Here is a 21,446-nt window from a genome sequence, read left to right on the forward strand (position 1 = left end):
TTTGGTTAATTAATTTGGGACTGGGAATCCCATTGCCAGCTCTTTTTGCAAAATTATTGGATAAGCGGATGAAGCCACTAGTCCATTGGTGAAAGTTGCCCAACAAGATTGAAAGATAAACACCACATACTTCCTCATGAGCTATAAAACATTGACACAAATCAGAGGTAATAAATTTTGAATTGTTTAAAGGTAGCACTCAAGCAATTTACTTTGGAATGGCGGAGAAATACCATGTAGTAGGTAGGTATGGTGGATACAAATGACATAGTGGTTGGCTCAAGGATTTTGGATGCATGAGAAGTATTCCCTCTCAGTACAAGGCTTAGGCTAGCAAGGTTGTTTGAAGCAAACACAAGTACGAACCGGTACAGCAAAACTTACATAAGAACATATTACAAGCATTATAATACTCTACACTGTCTTCCTTGTTGCTCAAACACATTTACCAGAAAATATCTAGACCTTAAGAGAGACCAATCATGCAAACCAATTTCAACAAGCTCTACGGTAGTTCTCCACTAATAGGTTTAAACTACATGATGCAAGAACTTAATCATGATCTACTTGAGAGCTCAAAACAATTTCCAAGTGTCAAATTATCCAAGACAATATGAGGCATTTTCTGTTTCCAACCAAATAACCATAAGTGTTGTAGCTTCCAACTTTTATCATTGAACATTAAAAGTAAAACGAAGAACAAGTGTTCATATGAAAAAGCGGAGCGTGTCTCTCTCCCAAACAAGGATTGCTAGGATCCGAATTTATTCAAACACAAACAAAATAAAAGCACACAGACGCTCCAAGTAAAGCACATAAGATGTGACCGAATAAAAATATAGTTTCAATAGAAGTGACCTGATAAGTTGATGAAGAAGGGGATGCCTTGGGCATCCCCAAGCTTAGACGCTTGAGTCTTCTTGAAACATGCAGGGATGAACCACGGGGGCATCCCCAAGCTTAGACTTTTCACTCTTCTTGATCATATATCATCCTCCTCTCTTGACCCTTGAAAACTTCCTTCACACCAAACTTCTCATAAACTTCATTAGAGGGGTTAGTACTCAAAAAATTTGAATCCACCTTGGTCCTGTAGTGACACATTGCAAGAACTCAATAAAACATTAGCTACAGCTCTCCACGTCTAGAAAGCCTCGCTTAAAGTCCACAAGAGACAATGCAAAAAACAGAGACAGAATCTGCTAAAATAGAACAGCCAGTAAAGACGAATTTTAAAGAGGTACTTCCGTTGCTCAAATCAGAAAACTCAAAACTAATGAAAGTTGCGTACATATCTGAGGAACACGCACGTAAATTGGCAGAGTTTTATGAGTTACCTACAGAGAAAACAGCCCAGATTCGTGACAGATAGAAATCTGTTTCTGCGCAGAAATCCAAATCTAGTATCAACCTTCGATTAGAGGCTTCACTTGGCACAACATTGCAATAAAATAAAGATAAGGAGAGGTTGCTACAGTAGTAACAACTTCCAAAACACAACAAAACAGTAGCAAAATAAACACATGGGTTATCTCCAAGAAGTGCTTTCTTTATAGCCATTAAGATGGGCTCAGCAAATTTAATGATGCACTCGCAAGAAATAAGAGTTGAAGCAAAAGAGAGCATCAAAAAGCAAATTCAAAACACATTTAAGTCTCACCCACTTCCTATGCATAGGAATCTTGTACACAAATAAATTTATGAAGAGCACAGTGACAAGCATAAGAAGATAAAACAAGAGTAACTTCAGCAATTTCAGCATATAGAGAGGTGTATTAGTACCATGAAAATTTCTACTACCATATTTTCCTCTCTCATAATAATTTTCAGTAGCTTCATGAACAAACTCAACAATATAACTATCACATGCAGCATACTTTTCATGATCCACAAACACATAATTTTTATCAAGCTCAAAAATAGTGGGATCAAAACTTTCAAACTCACTTTTATCAATAATATAACAAGATGATTGATCAATCTCAAGAGATATGGGACTCATAGATAAAGTCAAGAATTCTCCAACCCCATTTTCATTAGTAGTACAATTAATATTATCAAGTAACATAGGACCATCATCAAGAGCTTTATCATAAACATTTGCTACGCAAAATTCTTTAGTAACATGCATTTCGACATCAGGCACAAACAAAGCATTATCATAAGATTTATCAAAGTAGCATGGATTATCATAAATAACAGTAGCATAATTATTCTCACAAGTATTACTCATAGGAAATATTTCAAGAGAATCAACAGGAACATAACATTCAACCTCTTTCGGTAAGCATGGAGGACAATCAAATAATGTAAGAGATAAAGAGTTACTCTCATTAGAAGGTTGGCATGGGTAGCTAATCCATTCTTCCTCCTTTTGTTCATCACTCTCCTCTTCTTTTTCATCCAATGAGCTTTCAGGTTCATCAATTTCCTCCTCTTTTTCATCCAATGAGCTTTCAGGTTCATCAATTTCTTCTTCCACAGGTTCCTGCAAATTGTGAGTGCATTCTTGTGCATTAATGAGTCTCTCTTTATAATCAATGATATAAGGATTATCAGTGTAACTTTCATTGAAAAAATTAAGGATAGAAGAGACATAATCTTTAAGGTCCTTACAAACAACACAAGTTTCATAATTTTTAGCCATGAAGGATTCTATCTCAGAGGCTCCCATAAATATGACAAATTGTTCTACTTCTTCGAACCCAAGATGAATATAGTTATTCCAATTATAGTTCTTAATTAAAACTTCTTCACTAAAGCCACATTGAAATTTAAGATGTTTAGTATCCTGTTGAGAGCAACAGTTTATATCATGGCGTTTAAGCAAGATTTTAGCAATTGTATTCAATTTTTCTATCACAGCACTCATCACTTCACCCGCTCTTGATTTTCTATAATTATTATAATATTCTATAAGCTCCAAGTAGGTTGTGGGTTCTCCCATAACAGCAGTTTTTAATTTTTCGATTTTTCAAATTTTTATGGATTTTTGGGTATATGAGAAAAATAAAACAAGACAAAAACAAACTAGACAAAAGTAAACTAAGCAAAATAATACTAGACAGAAATAAACTAAGCACAAAGAAACTAGACAAAAGTAAACTAAACAAAACAAAACAAAATGAAATAAAAATAGAGAGAGAGGTAGAGTGTACTCCCCAGGTGAACTTATGAGTAGAGTTATGCCTCCCCGGCAACGGCGCCATAAAACAGTCTTGATAACCCGCAAGTATAGGGGATCGCAGCAGTCTTCGAGGGAAGTAAAACCCAAATTTATTGATTCGACACAAGGGGAGGTAAAGAATACTTATAAGCCTTAACAACTGAGTTGTCAATTCACCACTGAAAAGCACTAGTAACAGGGATGATGTGAAAGTAGCAGTAATATGAGAGCAGTAGTAACAGTAACACAGCAGCAATAGCAATAACACAGAGGCGATGGCACCGGAAAATAGTTGATACTACTTCCAATGACATATAGAACGAGTATATGATGATGAGAGATGGACCGGGGTTCCCAGCGATCTACACTAGTGGTAACTCTCCAATAATAAGTGACAAGTGTTGGGTGAACAAATTACAGTTGGGCAATTGATAGGATTCAAAGCATTAAGACAGAACATCAAGATTATTAATTATGTAGGCATGTTTTCCATATATAGTCGTACGTGCTCGCAATGAGAAACTTGCACAACATCTTTTGTCCTACCAGCAGGTGGCAAATGGCCTCTAGGGAATCTACTGGATATTAAGGTACTCCTTTTAATAGAGTACCGGAGCAAAGCATTAACACTCCGTGAAAACATGTGATCCTCACATCACCGCCATCCCCTCCGGTTGTCCCGATGTCTGTCACTTCGGGGCCTTTGGTTCCGGACAGTGACATGTGCATACAACTTGTAGATACAATCTAAGCAATAAGTATAGAGCTTAAATCTAGGATCATGCCACTCGGGCCCTAGTGACAAGCATTAAGCATAACAAGATTGCAGCAACAATAACTTCACAAACTTTATAGATAGACTAATCATAACGTATCATCTATCGGATCCCAACAAACACAACACCGATTACATCAGATGAATCTCAATCATGTAAGGTAGCTCATGAGATCATTGTATTGAAGTACATGGGATAGAGAGTACCAACTAGCTACTGCTAGAACCCGTAGTCCATGGGGGAACTACTCACGGAGCATGATGGAGGCGATGGCGTTGATGGAGATGGCTTCCGGGGGCACTTCCCCGTCCCGGCAGGGTGCCGGAACAGAGACTTCTGTCCCCCGAAGTGGAGTTTCGCGATGGCGGCGGCGCCCCTGGACTCTTTCTGGAGTTTCGTCAATTGGTATCGATGTTTTAGGTCGGGACGACTTAAATAGGCGAAGAGTCGGAGTCGGAGGGGCCACGGGGCCTCCTCACACTAGGGCGGTGCGCCCCCTTCCTGGGCCACGCCGGCCACACGTGTGGGGCCCCCAGGGCACCCCTCTGGTCCCCCTCTGACTTTCAGGAAGGTTCCGGGAAAAATAAGATGTTTGGCGTTGATTTCGTCCAATTTCGAGAATATTGCCCGAACAGCCTTTCTGGAACCAAAAACAGCAGAAAACAGGAACTGGCACTGTGGCATCTTGTTAATAGGTTAGTTCCGGAAAACGCATGAAATCATCATAAAGTGCAAGCAAAACATGTAAGTATTGTCATAAAACAAGCATGGAACGTCAGAAATTATGGATACGTTGGAGACGTATCAGCCGCGTACTTCGTCGCACCAACGTTCGCCGAGGGGCGCAAGCAAGGTTTATGATGATGTGGTTCTGGTGCTCCGAATTACTACAATGCTTTTCAAGGAATCAAAACTTAAGTTCTCATTAATAAAGTAAGCACGGAACTAAGGGGCGAGAAAAAATAAAGGGGGCATGTTGAAAAGAAAGGAAAAAACTAAATACTATCCATCCGCTTAAGCGAGGAATGGGTTCTTCTTATCTTCTGGCTTTCCCACCGCGTCACCGATTTTGGGAGCATCGTTGATTTCACCAGGAGTCTCGGCGGTGATTGCCAGTGTCTTGCTTTATTCTACGACTGCTGTGCCATCAACTGCCGAAGCTTTCACTGTCGAAACTTCTAGGGCAAGATCGGTTGGCTTCTTCTTCGTCTCCCTGACGCGTTCGTCTCCCTTGTTATCGTGTGCCGATGACTTGGAAGGGAGATCGATGATTTCCTATTTTAGTCCGAACTTCGCAGCGATCTTCTGAAAGTTGTGATCACAATTGTCTGAGCGTGAGAAACTTCCATAGACTGTGATGTTTGTCCCGTTGCTCCCAGGGATTTTCAGTTTGAGGTATGCGTAATGCGGCACATCCATGAACTTGGCATAAGCTGGTCTTCCGAGTATAGCGTGGTACTATGATTCCCAGTTTACGACTTCAAACTCGATTTTTTCCTTCCTGAAGTTGTCGGGTTTGCCAAAGACGACATTCAAGTAAACTTTGCCAAGGGAGTACGCCGGTGAAGTGGGGAGAATCCCATGAAAACAGGTGTCTGTCTCTTCTAGCATCCTCATAGTGATCCCCATACTTCTGATTGTGTCGACGAATATCAGGTTTAATCCACTTCTGCCATCCATGAAGACTTTGCTCATCTTGAACCCTCCAATTTGTGCCTCAACTACTAAGGCAGCGTGTCCTGGTTTCGGAATTGTCATCGGGTGATCTGCTCTGCTGAACGTAATGCTCTGAGATGACCACTCGACATACTCGGGGATGTTGGCCATGATGCTTTCTGCCAAATTAATTTCTCGGGTGAGCTTCTTCATTTCCCTTCTCGAAACACCTGTCCTATGGATCATGCTCATCTGCCCACATGGTGGTGGAAACGACTTGTTGGGGTTGTGAGGCTGAGCCTGCTGGACTTGGTGCTGAGGTGGGAGTGGTGGTGGTGGTGTTGGCTGTTGTTGCTGCTGGATGAGCTTCTGCATTTCGATGAACTGTTGACAATCCCTGAGCAGATGACTTGACTTCGTCTTGTTGTCTTTGGAATCGATGTACGAGTGCAAGTAGCAGGGAGCGTTTATCTGTTCGGCAAAGGGTAGCTCAGGAGTCCTCTGTGACCGTGGTTTGTAACTGCCGCGATTTCCAGAGTTGCTTCTATTGCCGTCCTGTCGATCGTCTCGTCTATCGTCGTATCGATCGTCCCGCCGATCGGAGTATCCCGCAGCTACCAGGTTACTGTCATCATAACTGCGGTCTTTTCTTTTCTTACGGCGATCCCTTCGTCCACCCGAGTCTTGCTTCGGCTGATCGTCGTCTTCGTCATCACTGCGCTGTCAAGGCTTTCGTACGTTGTCCTCGCCATCAGCCCATCTGTTGGCGATTTCCATTAACTTGATTATAGTTTTTGGCTTCTTGCGCCCAAGCTCCTCTATGTAGGTTTCACCTCGGATGCCGTCGCTGAAAGCATCGATTGCTCTGTCGACAGAGACATCTTCGGCAGCGTTTAGGAGCTTGGTGAATCTCCCGATGTAGGCGCGCATCGACTCCTTCTGCTTCTGTTGGCAATGTCGTAATTCCTTGATCCCGACGGGTCTTTTGTATGTTGCTTGGAAATTGGCAACGAAAGCATCCACTAGATCGTCTCATGATTTGATGGAACCTTTCCGCAGGCCTCTCAGCCAAGCTCGTGCCGAGTCCTTCAGGTAAAGCTGCAAGCACTGCATTGCTGCTATCTGATTTCCCTTGTGTAAGATTACAGTCTGTAGGTAATCTTCTATCCAAGACCTCGGCTCCTACTGTCCGTCGTATTTGGCAGCGTCGGTGGGGGTGGGCTTGAACTTTTTGGATGGCATCGTCTCACGGATCTTGTAGCTTAAACAATCGGCCCCCCTTAGCTCGCCGTCGTTCTCCTGGCTTTCATCTGAGGTGTCACTGTCGTATTCCTCTCTAGCGGTGCATCGTCGTCTTGCTTTATCGATTCTGCTCTGGGTGATTTCGTCTCGAGCATCCCTCGAGCGATGCTTTGAGCCACTGGCTTGTAACGTGGTCTTTTCCTTCCGTGGGACCAGGTTGTCTCCTAATATTGCGAGACTTTCTAAGGCGCCCCGGTGAGCCTGAGCCATAGAACCTTCGGGTCCCTGATTGATGAGGTATGCTGCGAGGTTGGCAGTTGCTCCCTCGATGGCTTTTGGCCGTGGCATGCCTGCGGTGTCCGTGGTCATGAAGGACTTGGTCAGATTCGACGTGATTTCTCTAGCGTCATCTTCCGAAAGCCTGGATAGCCTTGATTGATGCTTGCCTACACCTTGACTGCTTCGTGAGGCGCTTCCTCGCGAGCCTCTCCGTCGCACGCTAGATTGTTCCGCAGCGGATAGGCGTCTCTCGAGGGTGGCTTGCTCTTTTGATAAGCGTTCCCGGTTCTTTTCCAATATAGAGCGATAGGCGTTGACGGTTCCAACCGAGGTTCCTGCGGGGAGCGATGTGTTGTTAAGCACGGCCGCCCTGGCTGCTGCCCACTCTTCCTCTGCGATGGTGTAATCGCTGTTGTTGTTACTGGCGCTATTTTCAAAACTTATCCGTCTGCTGGATCGGTGAGTGTGATCTCTGTCTCCCCTGTTTCTTGTGTTATTGGCAGCATAAACTTGATGGCGCACTGCTTTCTAGGTGGCCTTCTTGTCGACGCTGTCGATGTTGTCCTCTCCCGACGAATACTGGGCGCTGCAAATGAACGGTGTATCGCTCGATCCCAACCCGTGCCTAGTGTCGCAGTTTAAACAGTAGTATGAGGTCTTCTCTGAAGACACGAGGTTATCGGATCCGACTGACATTGAAGACGTCGACCGAGGGGTTGATGGCGAGGATGAGTTCGTCGAGTTGGTCAGGCCAGCCGAGAGGTCGACTGATGACGATAGGCTTGGCCCTGCGGTCGGTGGTGGTGATTTCCTCGACGACCTAGCGGTGTGAGGACCCAGCAGCCGAAGGACTCCTTCCGCATTGACGTTGTAGTGGATGCTGTTGAACGTCATCTCCATGTTTCCTTGTAGATCTGAGAAGGTTGAGCAAGAGGAGTCGCTGTGCGGGGTGAATTCGTAGGAGCCGAATCGAATCGGGCTTCCTTGTCTTGGCGATGATGGTGATGATGGTGTCGACGAAGCTGTCGACGACATGACTGGAGGTGCCAATGTCGGGTCTTGTGCCGACAGACTTCCCACAGACGGCGCCAATTGTCGAGGGTACTCCTCGGCAATGCCCTCCGATTGGGGCTTAGGGTTGATGGAATCCTGTAGGCTGACACGAGACATCAGTGAACATACAAGCGGGGAGAGCGATTTACCCAGGTTCGGGGCCCTCGATGAGGTAAAACCCTTACGTCCTGCCTGTCTGATCTTGATTATGAGAATATTGGGTTACAATGGGGTGCCAAAGGTTTCGGCTGTAATCTCGTCGAGAGGCTAAGTGCTACGGTGACCTAGCTCTAGACTTCTGGTGGCTAAAGTTGCTAAGATTGATTGTCCCCCTCGGCAGCCCCTCTCCTGGCCTTTATATAGGTGGCCAGGTCTCAAGAAGTCTGTCCGGGTACGACTAGTTTTACAAAAGGTCTAGCTCCAAACTTTCCTTGTTCGGCTTTTGCCTTGTTCTTCAAGGGATCTTCTCCCGCACCGTCCTAGTGGCCCACCTTGCCGTCGAGTATCTTCATGGGCCTCCAGTTGGACCGCACAGGATAGGGCAATATTGGTTACCCGAAGGGTAATGCCCACGTCAGCTACTCTCTCATCAGATACCTCTTCTCCAAATGCTTCGGTGAAACAGAATCTCAGTAGAACTAGTTTGTACCGTGGATCCAACAAGGAGGCAACCAGAAGAACTTTGTTAGGTTGATCCCAGTACTTATCAAACTTGTCTTTCATATATTTGCACAAATCCTTCAAGAAATCATCTTTTGTATATTTTTCATCAACAAGAAGTCCTCGAATTCCCCAAACCTCTTCTAAATATCTGTGTGATGTTGGGAATTTGTGCATGGAAAACACCTTTGTTGCATCGGCAAATTCTTGAGGAAGTTGCAAACCCTCTTAGCCAGATTCCAATCCTCAACTGTAGGTCCTTGAATGTTTTGAACATCAGCATAGCTTGTGTGGGCTGCCTTATGCTTCAGAGCTTCTTCAAGCATTGTATAAGTTGAGTTCCATCTTGTGGGAACATCTAGAAGCAATCCTTTCTTAGGTTTATGGCCAGACATTTCTGGAAGTAAATTAAAACTTTGTAGGCGAGGTCCGGATGAGTTTACATGTTTAACAACATCCCTGACAGGCTCAATTGCTCCCTTGATAATATCCATACCAACTTGGACAACCAAATTCAAAATATGTGATGCGCATCTCACATGCAGATCTTCGCCACCAAATGGCTTGTCCATCCAAAGTTTGGCCTTTAACTTATTCACTGCAACAGTATTTGACGTTGCGTTATCCAGAGTAATAGCAAAAGCTTTGTTGGACAAGTCCCAATCATGGAGACAATCCAAAATTGTACTATGGATTGCAGCAGCATATATTATGAGGATATGGAACACTTTTAAAGCTGATTGTATGCATGTGCAGATTGAAGTCTTCATCTATATAGTGAGCAGTCAGGCAAATGTAGCCAAGTTCTTGGACTGATGTCCACATGTCAGTTGTGAAACTAACACTAGAGCCAGAATTAGCCATACACACCAATGCAATCCTTTTTGAGAGTTTTTCAACCATGAACATTCAAACTTGGGTGTGCTGACTTCATCATTTTCTTGAAAACCCCATTTTCAATCTTTCTGAAAGCAAGATTAGCACTGATCCAAAACTTGGTCATGAAATCCCTTGTAACAGCTGGATCTAGTACAAAACCACATCCATCTGCAGCAGGGTCACTCACGGGAAATATTGCATTACGGTCAAGATCCTGTGGGAATTCTTGGCATCCAGACAAGATATGACGCTTGAAGTGTGACACGCCAATCCCTTGATGATACGATAATTTGGTTTGACAATAAACGCAAATAGCCTTTCCTTCATCAGGCAGCTCTTTGAAAAAATCCCAAACTCTTGATCGTTTCTTGCTTCTACGTTGGGGAGCTGAGTCACTTCATCCGCTCTGTCACGTAACTGTGATTGCTCTGCAGTTTGACTGTTTGACATTCTGACAATTGGAGTATTAATAACGAGTATCAACAACTTAAGATGCTCCAAGTGAGACAGCGCAACTGCAGCAAATATGAGCAAATGATAGTCACTAACAATATTGGAGATTACAGGGCATGTAAAAATAATAATCTGAAAGATATGTTATGCTCGCAAATCATCAGGTGTTATAAATACCAATATATGTAAGGAAAAGGTATATAAAAAATCTTAGCTGATCAAACACTAAACTATATAAATGATATAAATACATATGAACAAAATAAAGCCTCACAGAGTCACAGAGCCCAAACCTTAATGGAACTGTGCATATCTTTTACCGAGCAAAAGTAATGTACAGTTTACCGGGGAAACAAGATATATCCGGTATCCATTTGCTCATCATAAATATATCATTTCTAGTGAAAGCTACCCAAACGTTCGACCTTACTAAAATTTAGCAAACAACATCATTCTACATTACTCAAAATTGTCAGATAGTAGTAGGCAGAAATATTCAGCACACGGCTAGCAGGAACGCCAGCAATAGAAGATGCATTTCAACAGGTGAAGCTAGTTGTATCATACATAAGCAATCCGGTGTGTGCTAGCTGTAGGGCTAAAGTCCATGATATATATTCATCGAGAAGGTAAGCTCATACTGTATCATACATAAGCAATCTGAGTTGGACAAATAGCTTAGTTGTACTCATGTTTGGACAGAACTTGGCACACACATTTGCATTGGCACTACGGATTGACCATCAGTTCCCATGTTCTAGTCAAGCAATTAAACTGAGAACATATTCCAAATTAACAAGAACGGCCGGAAATCCATAGTTCAATTGAGGCATCTGTAAACACTAGCTCTGACCGTACTACCAAATCAAGAACAAGAAAGAGGACACCTTCATAGAGAGAGAGGTAGGGGAAAGGGAATCTCACCTTGAGCTACGGGAAGCAGTGGGCATCACGGTGCTGGTATTGGTGGCCAGGAACAGATGCTTCGGGGTGTGCAGGCGGTGGCGGAGAGGCTCATCGGAGTCGAAGACGTCCTGAGGAGGAGGAGGCGGCGGTGGCTGCTAGGCTCCTCTTCAGGCGCTGTTGGCTACTCGGGATAGGGGAGGGCAGCATAGTCGGGGAAAGAAGGTCTGGGTCGCCATCGCGGTCTCCGGCGGGCAGGGATGAAGGGCGGCGGCGGAGGGGGCAGTTGCCGGCGACGGAGGAGCCTTGGGGATTTGAGGGCAGGGATAGGGTTCATGTGTCTTTGCACGCATACGCGTCGTGTGCTCGTTATGTCGAGGTCCAATGGATACTGGATGGTCAAACTCGTGTGTCCATACGTATCTAGTGTTATTGGACCTGACGTCCAGTTCACATCCACAGTCCAACGAAGCCCAGTCCAGGTGGGTCCACGTTATTTTAGGTCCAAAGCCTATGGATTTCACAAATCCAGTTCCAGATTTACGTGGTGGACAACCATGAAGCCGGCACCATTGACCTTGACACTACGCCGACGATGATGGAGATCATGCCCGTTGATGATAGAGATCATGTTCGTGATTTGGAGAGGCGCAAAGACAAAAGGGTCATATCATATCACATTATGAATTGCATGTGATGTTAATCTTTTTATGCATCTTATATTGCTTAGATCGCGACGGTAGCATTATAAGATGATCCCACTCACTAAAAAACAAGATAATAAAGTGTTCGTCCTTAGTTAGCACCGTTGTTAAGACTCGTTGTTTTGAAGCATCACGTGATGATCGGGTGTGATAGACTCAATGTGTGCATACAACGGGTGCAAGCCAGATTTGCACATGCAGAAACTAGGGTTTGACTTGACGAGCCTAGCATGTACAGACATGGCCTCGGAACATGGTAGATCGAAAGGTTAAGCATGAATCATATAGATGATATGATAAACATGTTGATGTTCTCCATTGAAACTACATCATCTCACGTGATGATCGGACTTGGTGTAGTAGATTTGGTTCGTGTAATCACTAATACAATGCGAGGGATATTACTTTAAGTGGGAGTTCACCTAGTTAATTTAAGAATTAATAGTAAACTCAATTTATCCTGAACATAATCTAAATTGTATTTGAATTAAATTTTGTAGAATTGGCATCCCTTACCTACTTTATGCTAGGCTTGTAATTGAGATACAAACATTGTTAAATCTGACAAGTTACTTTATGGACTGGTACCGTATCGTTAAAGAATCACGAAATGATTAAGTCCTATTGCAAACTTTTGGTAATCCTCAAATTGCTGATTCGAAAAGCAATGGTTTCAATTAGTATCTTAAATTATCTTGTCTCCGTGAAATTTGATGTTCAAATCTGTTTGAAAAGTAAGGAGCTGAAAATTTTGTTTTCAGAAATAAACAAGGTGTGAGATATATGTGATATCTATATTCTTATTACAAGATAATAGAATATAATTTAGTGAGACTACATAAACTCATAAGTTTTATGGGAATGTACGAAAGTTTAAGATGCTAGTCGTCTTGATCCTCTAACTAGTTGGGCACTAACGTTATTCGCATATCCATGTAAGCCATAGTAGCTTCATCATGAAGTTGTCATGATTTGATGGATAAAATTATGAGTGAAATTGGTCGTCGCATTAAAAAGTTACTAATAGTGAAATCCAGAACACTTGTCATGTGATGATCAACTTCAAAGTGCGAACCTCAAGGTTATTGGTATTTGACCAACAAGCCTAGAAGTTATTGATGTTGAAGTATTTTGTAAAATATGAGGAAAGTCAAAAGAGAAACTACAAAAAGATTTTAGTAGAAAGAAAGAAAAAACTAGAAAGTCTAGCTCAGGTGTATATAGATGATATACATGTTATGAATGTATTCTTTGATTGGTCACACAATGAAGTTCTTGGTTATTTATACCTTATGTATTGGTATGAGATGTCATACAACACAACGCAATACAAGAATACAATGACCTAAGTGACTGATAAGGAATGTGGTAATAATGCACGTCTGGAACAAAATAAAGTGTTATTATGTTCGCCGTTGGCATTCTACCTAGCCCTTCAGATATATAATAAATAACTTGATAATTGTTATTTTGCTCTGGTCAAATAAAAATAATGAGTTGTTCAAAGTTATGATCGTACTCCATGTACGATGGATAAGTTATTATAAATCTTTATGGTGAAACACACATGCATAACACTGATGCTAAAATGCCATAAGGCAAATGATTTGAATTCCACTTATTTGTGGAACCGCCATTTAGGTCATGTTAGAAAAGAACGCATGAATAAACTCCATGCAAATGGATTTTTGGAGTCATTTAATTTTTAATCGTTTGGAACATGCAAATCTTTTCTAAAGAAAATGACTGAAATACCATTCATAGGCCAAGAGTTGAACGGGCAACTAACTTAGTGGAAACATACATGATGATGTATGTGGTTCATTAGACATAGTTGTGTGCGAAAGATTCTTCTACTTCATGAAAACTTCCAACAATGAATTGAGTGCATATATATGGATATATTTATTTGATGAGGAAGAAGTTTGAAACATTTGAATAGATTCAAATAAATTTCAGCATGAAGTGGAAATCATCGTAATAGAAAAGTCAAATATCTATGATTGGATCATGGTGGAAATATTTGAATTACGAGTTTTAGCGAACATCTAAGAGAGTTACTAAATTGTTCCACAACTCACGTTTCTTGGAACACCATAGTTATGATGAAGTATTCGAAAGACGTATCCAAACTTTTTTGGATTAATGATGAGATAAAATAAAATAATGCCATTATATTTTGTGGATTATGCTTTAGAGACTACCGCTTTTTGTCAACACCCGAATTTTTAAGTACAGATGCCTATTATGCCATACATTGCAATCCCAGGAATATTGTTTTTGCGAGACATAATAGATTGATATCACAGAACATCATTCATTACAACTCATAATTGTCTTACAACAAAGGATCACATGATCCATTCTTACAATAATAGTTGATCTAATGATCAATTACAAAAAACACACAGCGGAAGTAGCGTAGTAGCGGTCCATCTGCTCCACATGCAACTTTTGACGTCAGGAGTAGTCCTAGTTATCGTAGACATCCTCCTGTCCGTCTTCCTGGTACTAGTGCTCCTCTTCATAGTCTGGCCATTTGAATAGCCAGGGACAAAGCCATGGGTACTTTAAAGTACTCGCAAACTAATACTAGTGTAAGTATTATCAACTATATCACGCGTACAGCACGCGTCCGTTGGGAACCCCAAGGGGAAGGTGTGATGCGTACAGCAGCAAGTTCTCCCTCAATAAGAAACCAAGGTTTATCGAACCAGTAGGAGCCAAGAAGCACGTTGAAGGTTGATGGTGGCGAAGTGTAGTGCGGTGCAACACCAGGGATTCTGGCGCCAACGTGGAACCTGCACAACACAACCAAAATACTTTGCCCCAACGTGACAGTGAGGTTGTCAATCTCATCGGCTTGCTGTAACAAAGGATTAGATGTATAGTGTGGATGATGATGTTTGCAGAGAACAGTAAGAACAATGTTTGCAGTAGATTGTATTCGATGTAAAGAATGGACCGGGGTCCACAGTTCACTAGTGGTGTCTCTCCAATAAGATGTTGGGTGAACAAATTACAGTTGGGCAATTGACAAATAAAGATGGCATGACAATGCACATACATATTATGATGAGTAGTGTGAGATTTAATTGGGCATTACGACAAAGTACATAGACCGCTATCCAGCATGCATCTATGCCTAAAAAGTCCACCTTCAGGTTAGCATCCGCACCCTTCCGCATTAAGTTGCAAACAACAGACAATTGCATTAAGTATGGTGCGTAATGTAATCAACACAAATATCCTTAGACAAAGCATTGATGTTTTATCCCTAGTGGAAACAGCACATCCACAACCTTAGAACTTTCTGTCACTGTCCCAGATTTAATGGAGGCATGAACCCACTATCGAGCATAAATACTCCCTCTTGGAGTTACAAGTAACGACTTGGCCAGAGCCTCTACTAGCAACAGAGAGCATGCAAGATCTTAAACAACACATATATAATTGATAATCAACATAACATAGTATTCCATATTCATCAGATCCCAACAAACGCAACATCTAGCATTACAAATAGACGATCTTGATCATGATAGGCAGCTCACAAGATCTAACATGATAGCACAATGAGGAGAAGACAACCATCTAGCTACTGCTATGGACCCATAGTCCAGGGGTGAACTACTCGCACATCAATCCGGAGGCGATCATGGCGATGAAGAGTCCTCCGGGAGATGATTCCCCTCTCCGACAGGGTGCCGGAGGCGATCTCCTGGATCCCCCGAGATGGGATTGGCGGCGGCGTCTCTGGAAGGTTTTCCGTATCGTGGCTCTCGGTACTGGGGTATTCGCGACGAAGGCTTTAAGTAGGCGGAAGGGCAGAGTCGGAGGGCTGACGTGGGCCCCACAAGCTAGGGCGGCGCGGGCCCTAGTATTCCCTCTCAGTACAAGGCTTAGGCTAGCAAGGTTGTTTGAAGCAAACACAAGTATGAACCGGTATAGCAAAACTCACATAAGAACATATTGCAAGCATTATAAGACTCTACACTGTCCTCCTTGTTGCTCAAACCCTTACTAGAAAATATCTAGACTTTAGAGAGACCAATCATGCAAACCAAATTTTAGCAAGCTCTATGTATTTCTTCACTAATAGGTGCAAAGTATATGATGCAAGAGCTTAAACATGATCTATATGAGCACAACAATTGCCAAGTATCAAATTATTCAAGACATTATACCAATTACCACATGTAGCATTTTCTGTTTCCAACCATATAACAATTAACGAACCAGTTTCAACATTCGCCATGAACATTAAGAATAATGCTAAGAACATATGTGTTCATATGCAACAGCGGAGCGTGTCTCTCTCCCACATAATGAATGCTAGGATCCAATTTTATTCAAACAAACAAAAACAAGAACATACAGACGCTCCAAGTAAAGCACATAAGATGTGACGGAATAAAAATATAGTTTCACTAGAGGAACCTGATAATGTTGTCGATGAAGAAGGGTATGCCTTGGGCATCCCCAAGCTTAGATGCTTGAGTCTTCTTGAAATATGCAGGGATGAACCACGGGGGCATCCCCAAGCTTAGAGCTTTCACTCTCCTTGATCATATTGTATCATCCTCCTCTCTTGATCCTTGAAAACTTCCTCCACACCAAACTCAAAACAAACTCATTAGAGGGTTAGTGCATAATCAAAAATTCACATGTTCAGAGGTGACATAATCATTCTTAACACTTCTGGACATTGCACAGGCAATGTGAAATAAAAGGCAGAATCTGTCAAAACAGAACAATCCGTAAAGGCGAATTTTTCAGGGGCACTATACTTGCTCAAATGAAAATGCTCAAATTGAATGAAAGTTGCGTACATATCTGAGGAATACTCACGTAAATTGGCAGATTTTTCTGAGTTACCTACAAAGAATACTACTCAAATTCGTGACAGCAAGAAATCTGTTTCTGCGCAGTAATCCAAATCTAGTATGAACCTTACTATCAAAGACTTTACTTGGCACAACAATGCAATAAAATAAAGATAAGGAGAGGTTGCTACAGTAGTAACAACTTCCAAGACTCAAATATAAAACACAAGTGCAGAAGTAAAATCATGGGTTGTCTCCCATAAGCGCTTTTCTTTAACGCCTATCAGCTAGGCGCAGAAAGTGTGTATCTAGTATTATCAAGAGATGAAGCATCGACATCATAATTTGTTCTAATGATAGAATAAAAAGGTAACTTCATTCTCTTTCTAGGGAAGTGTTCCATACCTTTCTTGAGAGGAAACTGATATTTAATATTACCTTCCTTCATATCAATAATAGCACCAACAGTTCGAAGAAAAGGTCATCCCAATATAATGGGACAAGATGCATTGCATTCAATATCCAACACAACAAAATCAACGGGGACAAGGTTATTGTTAACCGTAATGCGAACATTATCAATCCTCCCCAAAGGTTTCTTTGTAGAATTATCAGCAAGATTAACATCCAAATAACAATTTTTCAATGGTGGCAAGTCAAGCATATTATAGATTTTCTTAGGCATAACAGAAATACTTGCACCAAGACCACATAAAGAATTACAATCAAAATCATTGGCCTTCATCTTAATGATGGGCTCCCAACCATATTCTAGCTTCCTAGGAATAGAAGTTTCACGATTTAATTTCTCTTCTCTAGCTTTAATGAGAGCATTTGTAATATGTTTCGTAAAGGCCAAATTTATAGCACTAGCATTGGGACTTCTAGCAAGTTTTTGTAAGAACTTTATAAATTCAGAGATTTGACAATCATCAAAATCTAAACCATTATGATCTAAAGCAATGGGATCATTGTCCCCAATGTTTTGAAAAATTTTAGCAGTTTTATCACAAGCAGTTTTAGCAGTTCTAGCAGTTTCAGGCAGTTTTTCACGCTTTGCATCAGGAGTAGAAACATTGCTAACACCAATTATTTTACCATTGATAGTAGGAGGTGTAGAAACATGTGAAGCATTAGCATTACTAGTGGTGGTAATAGTCCAAACTTTAGCTACATTATTCTCTTTAGCATTTTCTTCTTTTTCCCACCTAGCACGCAATTCGGCCATCAATCTAATATTCTCATTAATTCGAACTTGAATGGCGTTTGCTGTAGAAAATGACTTAATATCTTTATTTTCATTAGGCATAACTTTCAATTTTAAAAGATCAACATCAGCAGCAAGACTATCAACTTTAGAAGCAAGAATATCAATTTTACCAAGCTTTTCTTCAACGGATTTGTTAAAAGCGGTTTGTGTACTAATAAATTCTTTAAGCATGGCTTCAAGACCAGGGGGCACATTTCTATTATTGTTGTAAGAATTCCCATAAGAATTACCATAACCATTACTATTATTAGAAGGATATGGCCTATAGTTGCTACCAACATTATTCCTATAAGCATTGTTATTGAAATTGTTATTTTTAATGAAGTTCACATCAACATGTTCTTCTTGGGAAACCAATGAAGCTAAAGGAACATTATTAGAATCAACATTAGTCCTACCATTCACAAGCATAGACATAATAGCATCAATCTTATCACTCAAGGAGGAGGTTTCTTCGACAGAATTTACCTTCTTACCTTGTGGAGCTCTTTCCGTGTGCCATTCAGAGTAATTAATCATCATATCATCAAGAAGCTTTGTTGTGGTGCCTAGAGTGATGGACATAAAAGTACCTCCAGCAGCTGAATCCAATAGGTTCCACGAAGAAAAATTCAATCCTGCATAAAAGGTTTGGATGATCATCCAAGTAGTCAGTCCATGGGTAGGGCAATTTTTAACCAAAGATTTCATTATTTCCCATGCTTGGGCAACATGCTCATTATCCAATTGCTTAAAATTAATTATGCTACTTCTCAAAGATATAATTTTAGCCGGAGGATAATATCTACCAATGAAAGCATCCTTACATTTAGTCCATGAATCAATACTATTCTTAGGCAAAGATAGCAACCAATCTTTAGCTCTTCCTCTTAATCAGAAAGGAAACAATTTTAATTTTATAATGTCACCATCTACATCCTTATACTTTTGCATTTCACATAGTTCAACAAAATTATTAAGATGGGCAGCAGCATCATCAGAACTAACACCAGAAAATTGCTCTCTCATAACAAGATTCAGTAAAGCAGGTTTAATGTCAAAGAATTCTGCTGTAGTAGCAGGTGGAGCAATAGGTGTGCATAAGAAATCATTATTATTTGTGCTAGTGAAGTCACACAACTTAGTATTTTCAGGAGTACCCATTTTAGCAATAGTAAATAAAGCAAACTAGATAAAGTAAATGCAAGTAACTAATTTTTTTGTATTTTGATATAATGCAGCAAACAAAGTAGTAAATAAAATAAAGCAAGACAATAAACAAAGTAAAGATATTGGAAGTGGAGACTCCCCTCGCAGCGTGTCTTGATCTCCCCGGCAACAGCGCCAGAAAAAGAGCTTGATACGCGTACAGCACGCGTCCGTTGGGAACCCCAAGAGGAAGGTGTGATGCGTACAACAGCAAGTTTTCCCTCAGTAAGAAACCAAGGTTTATCGAACCAGTAGGAGCCAAGAAGCACGTTGAAGGTTGATGGTGGCGGAATGTAGTGCGGCGCAACACCAGGGATTCCGGAGCCAACGTGGAACCTGCACAACACAACCAAAATACTTTGCCCCAACGTGACAGTGAGGTTGTCAATCTCACCGGCTTGCTGTAACAAAGGATTAGATGTATAGTGTGGATGATGATGTTTGCAGAGAACAGTAAGAACAATGTTTGCAGTAGATTGTATTCGATGTAAAGAATGGACCGGGGTCCACAGTTCACTAGTGGTGTCTCTCCAATAAGAAATAGCATGTTGGGTGAACAAATTACAGTTGGGCAATCTATATCTATACCTAATAATAAAGGGAGAAGTGTTTCCGTCGTTCGGTCCGTTTGGTTTGGTCCTCCCTTTGGTTTGGTCGTCCGTTTGCTTGAGATGTCGCGTCGTTAGCTTTGTTCGCTCCTGGACCGCGCCAAAGAGGGAGTGCCGCTCGATCTCGGTACAGAGTCCTGGTCGATCTCGAGAGAACGATTTCCTTCTTGGTCAGGCGACTGTCCTCCTGCCCATGTCCGATTCCGCCACGTGCGCTCTTCCTTTTGGTTGGTTTTTCTCGATCGATCTATTTCTTGGGAGAGTTCGTTGTTAGTTTCAGTTTCAAATAGCGGAAGCCACGCGAGGAGATCAAAACGAACTCACCAGAGCAGCGCAACAGCTGCCTGCCTGCCTCCTTCCTTCCTCCCGCTTATATAACCAGCGAAAACCAGGCTAGATCGAATCTTTATCTCCGTGTAACGCTGGCCGTCGACCGCCGCCCGTCGTCGCCTCGACTTCGACCAGCTAGCTCTTCGAGGTGTTGGATACTGTTTGACGTGGCTGCACGCCACCGAAGGCGAGTTAGAGGCGGCTGGACAAGGAGCTCTTCCTCGGATACTAGGAGATCGTGCGTAACAACGTGTGGGAAGCTGGCAGTTCCGTGGGTGCGTCATCACGGCGGCGGAGCTGGAGGCCGGCGTAGTTGACGTAGTCGTGGGACCTGCAGAAGCTGAAGAACGTGGAGGTTCATGTGCACGACGCGCTCATCCGGGTCAAGGAGGGAGAAAAGACGCACGTATCAATATCATGGCAAGAACGATCGGCCATCTCCCAGAGTCCCAGCCGCTTCAGGTCGCGGCCCACGTCTTCCAGACGCAACCACCCGCGCCGGAGCCACTGGTCGCAGACCTACCACCATGATCGATTTGCCGGCGTCCTGGTGGACCTCCGTGGCACTCAAGTGCCCTGTCCACGCTGTTGTCTCCCTCCATGGCTGACCAAGCAGCAGCAGCGCATGCACACGGGGAGGAGCCACCTGATGGGGACAAGGACGAAGGCACGCACAAGTGCTGCGACTGCGCTCCCCAAGACGATGCGAGTTCGCGTCGAACCATCCTCGAGTCACTTGCATCGCAGGTCGCCGCAGAGCCCGTCCGGTCCTTCCACATGTTGGCTATGGCCAGCAAAGTCATATGCAAGGGTGACACAACGGCAGATTAGGCAGGGATGTGGGCTTTTTGCCGGTGGAGGCTCGGCAGATTACGTCTCTATAGTGACTTAGTGAGTGCAGATGGCGAACTTCCCAATCGATCAACGGCAGTGAGCAAAAGCAAGATGAGATATTGAATTTGGAGCGACCACCTCATTGCTACCAACATTTTTTACTATGGGCGTCTCAAAACAAAAAAACAAACGTGAGAAATTTTACTATGGGGGCGTCAACAAGAACTTTCACAGGGACATGGAGAGCTAGAGGCCAAGAGAGAAATCGATTCATCTATCGTTCGATCGCGTCTACCTGTACTATGGCGTCCATCCGCGGCGCCAAGTCGGACTGAATCTCGACGACGGGACGATGCTGTGCACAGCTCAGCTCTGGCACTACGGCATGCGCCTGCCCCTCGACCTAACCGAGGACGGCCGACAATGCCCATGAACTCACCCCATCCGTGCGGGGCAGCAGGCCACGCTTGCTAGATATCGATGGAAATAAAGCTTCGCTGATCTTAGGTATGCAATGCACTATTTTTTTTACCCACGGTGTATATTGTATAGCTTGGTATGATTCAATTGTATTCATGCAGAGGCTAGCTAGCTAGATCTTCTTATGACATGTCCCGCC

Source organism: Lolium perenne, chromosome 2, assembly GCF_019359855.2.
Source record: "Lolium perenne isolate Kyuss_39 chromosome 2, Kyuss_2.0, whole genome shotgun sequence".
In the NCBI taxonomy this organism is placed as follows: domain Eukaryota; kingdom Viridiplantae; phylum Streptophyta; class Magnoliopsida; order Poales; family Poaceae; genus Lolium; species Lolium perenne.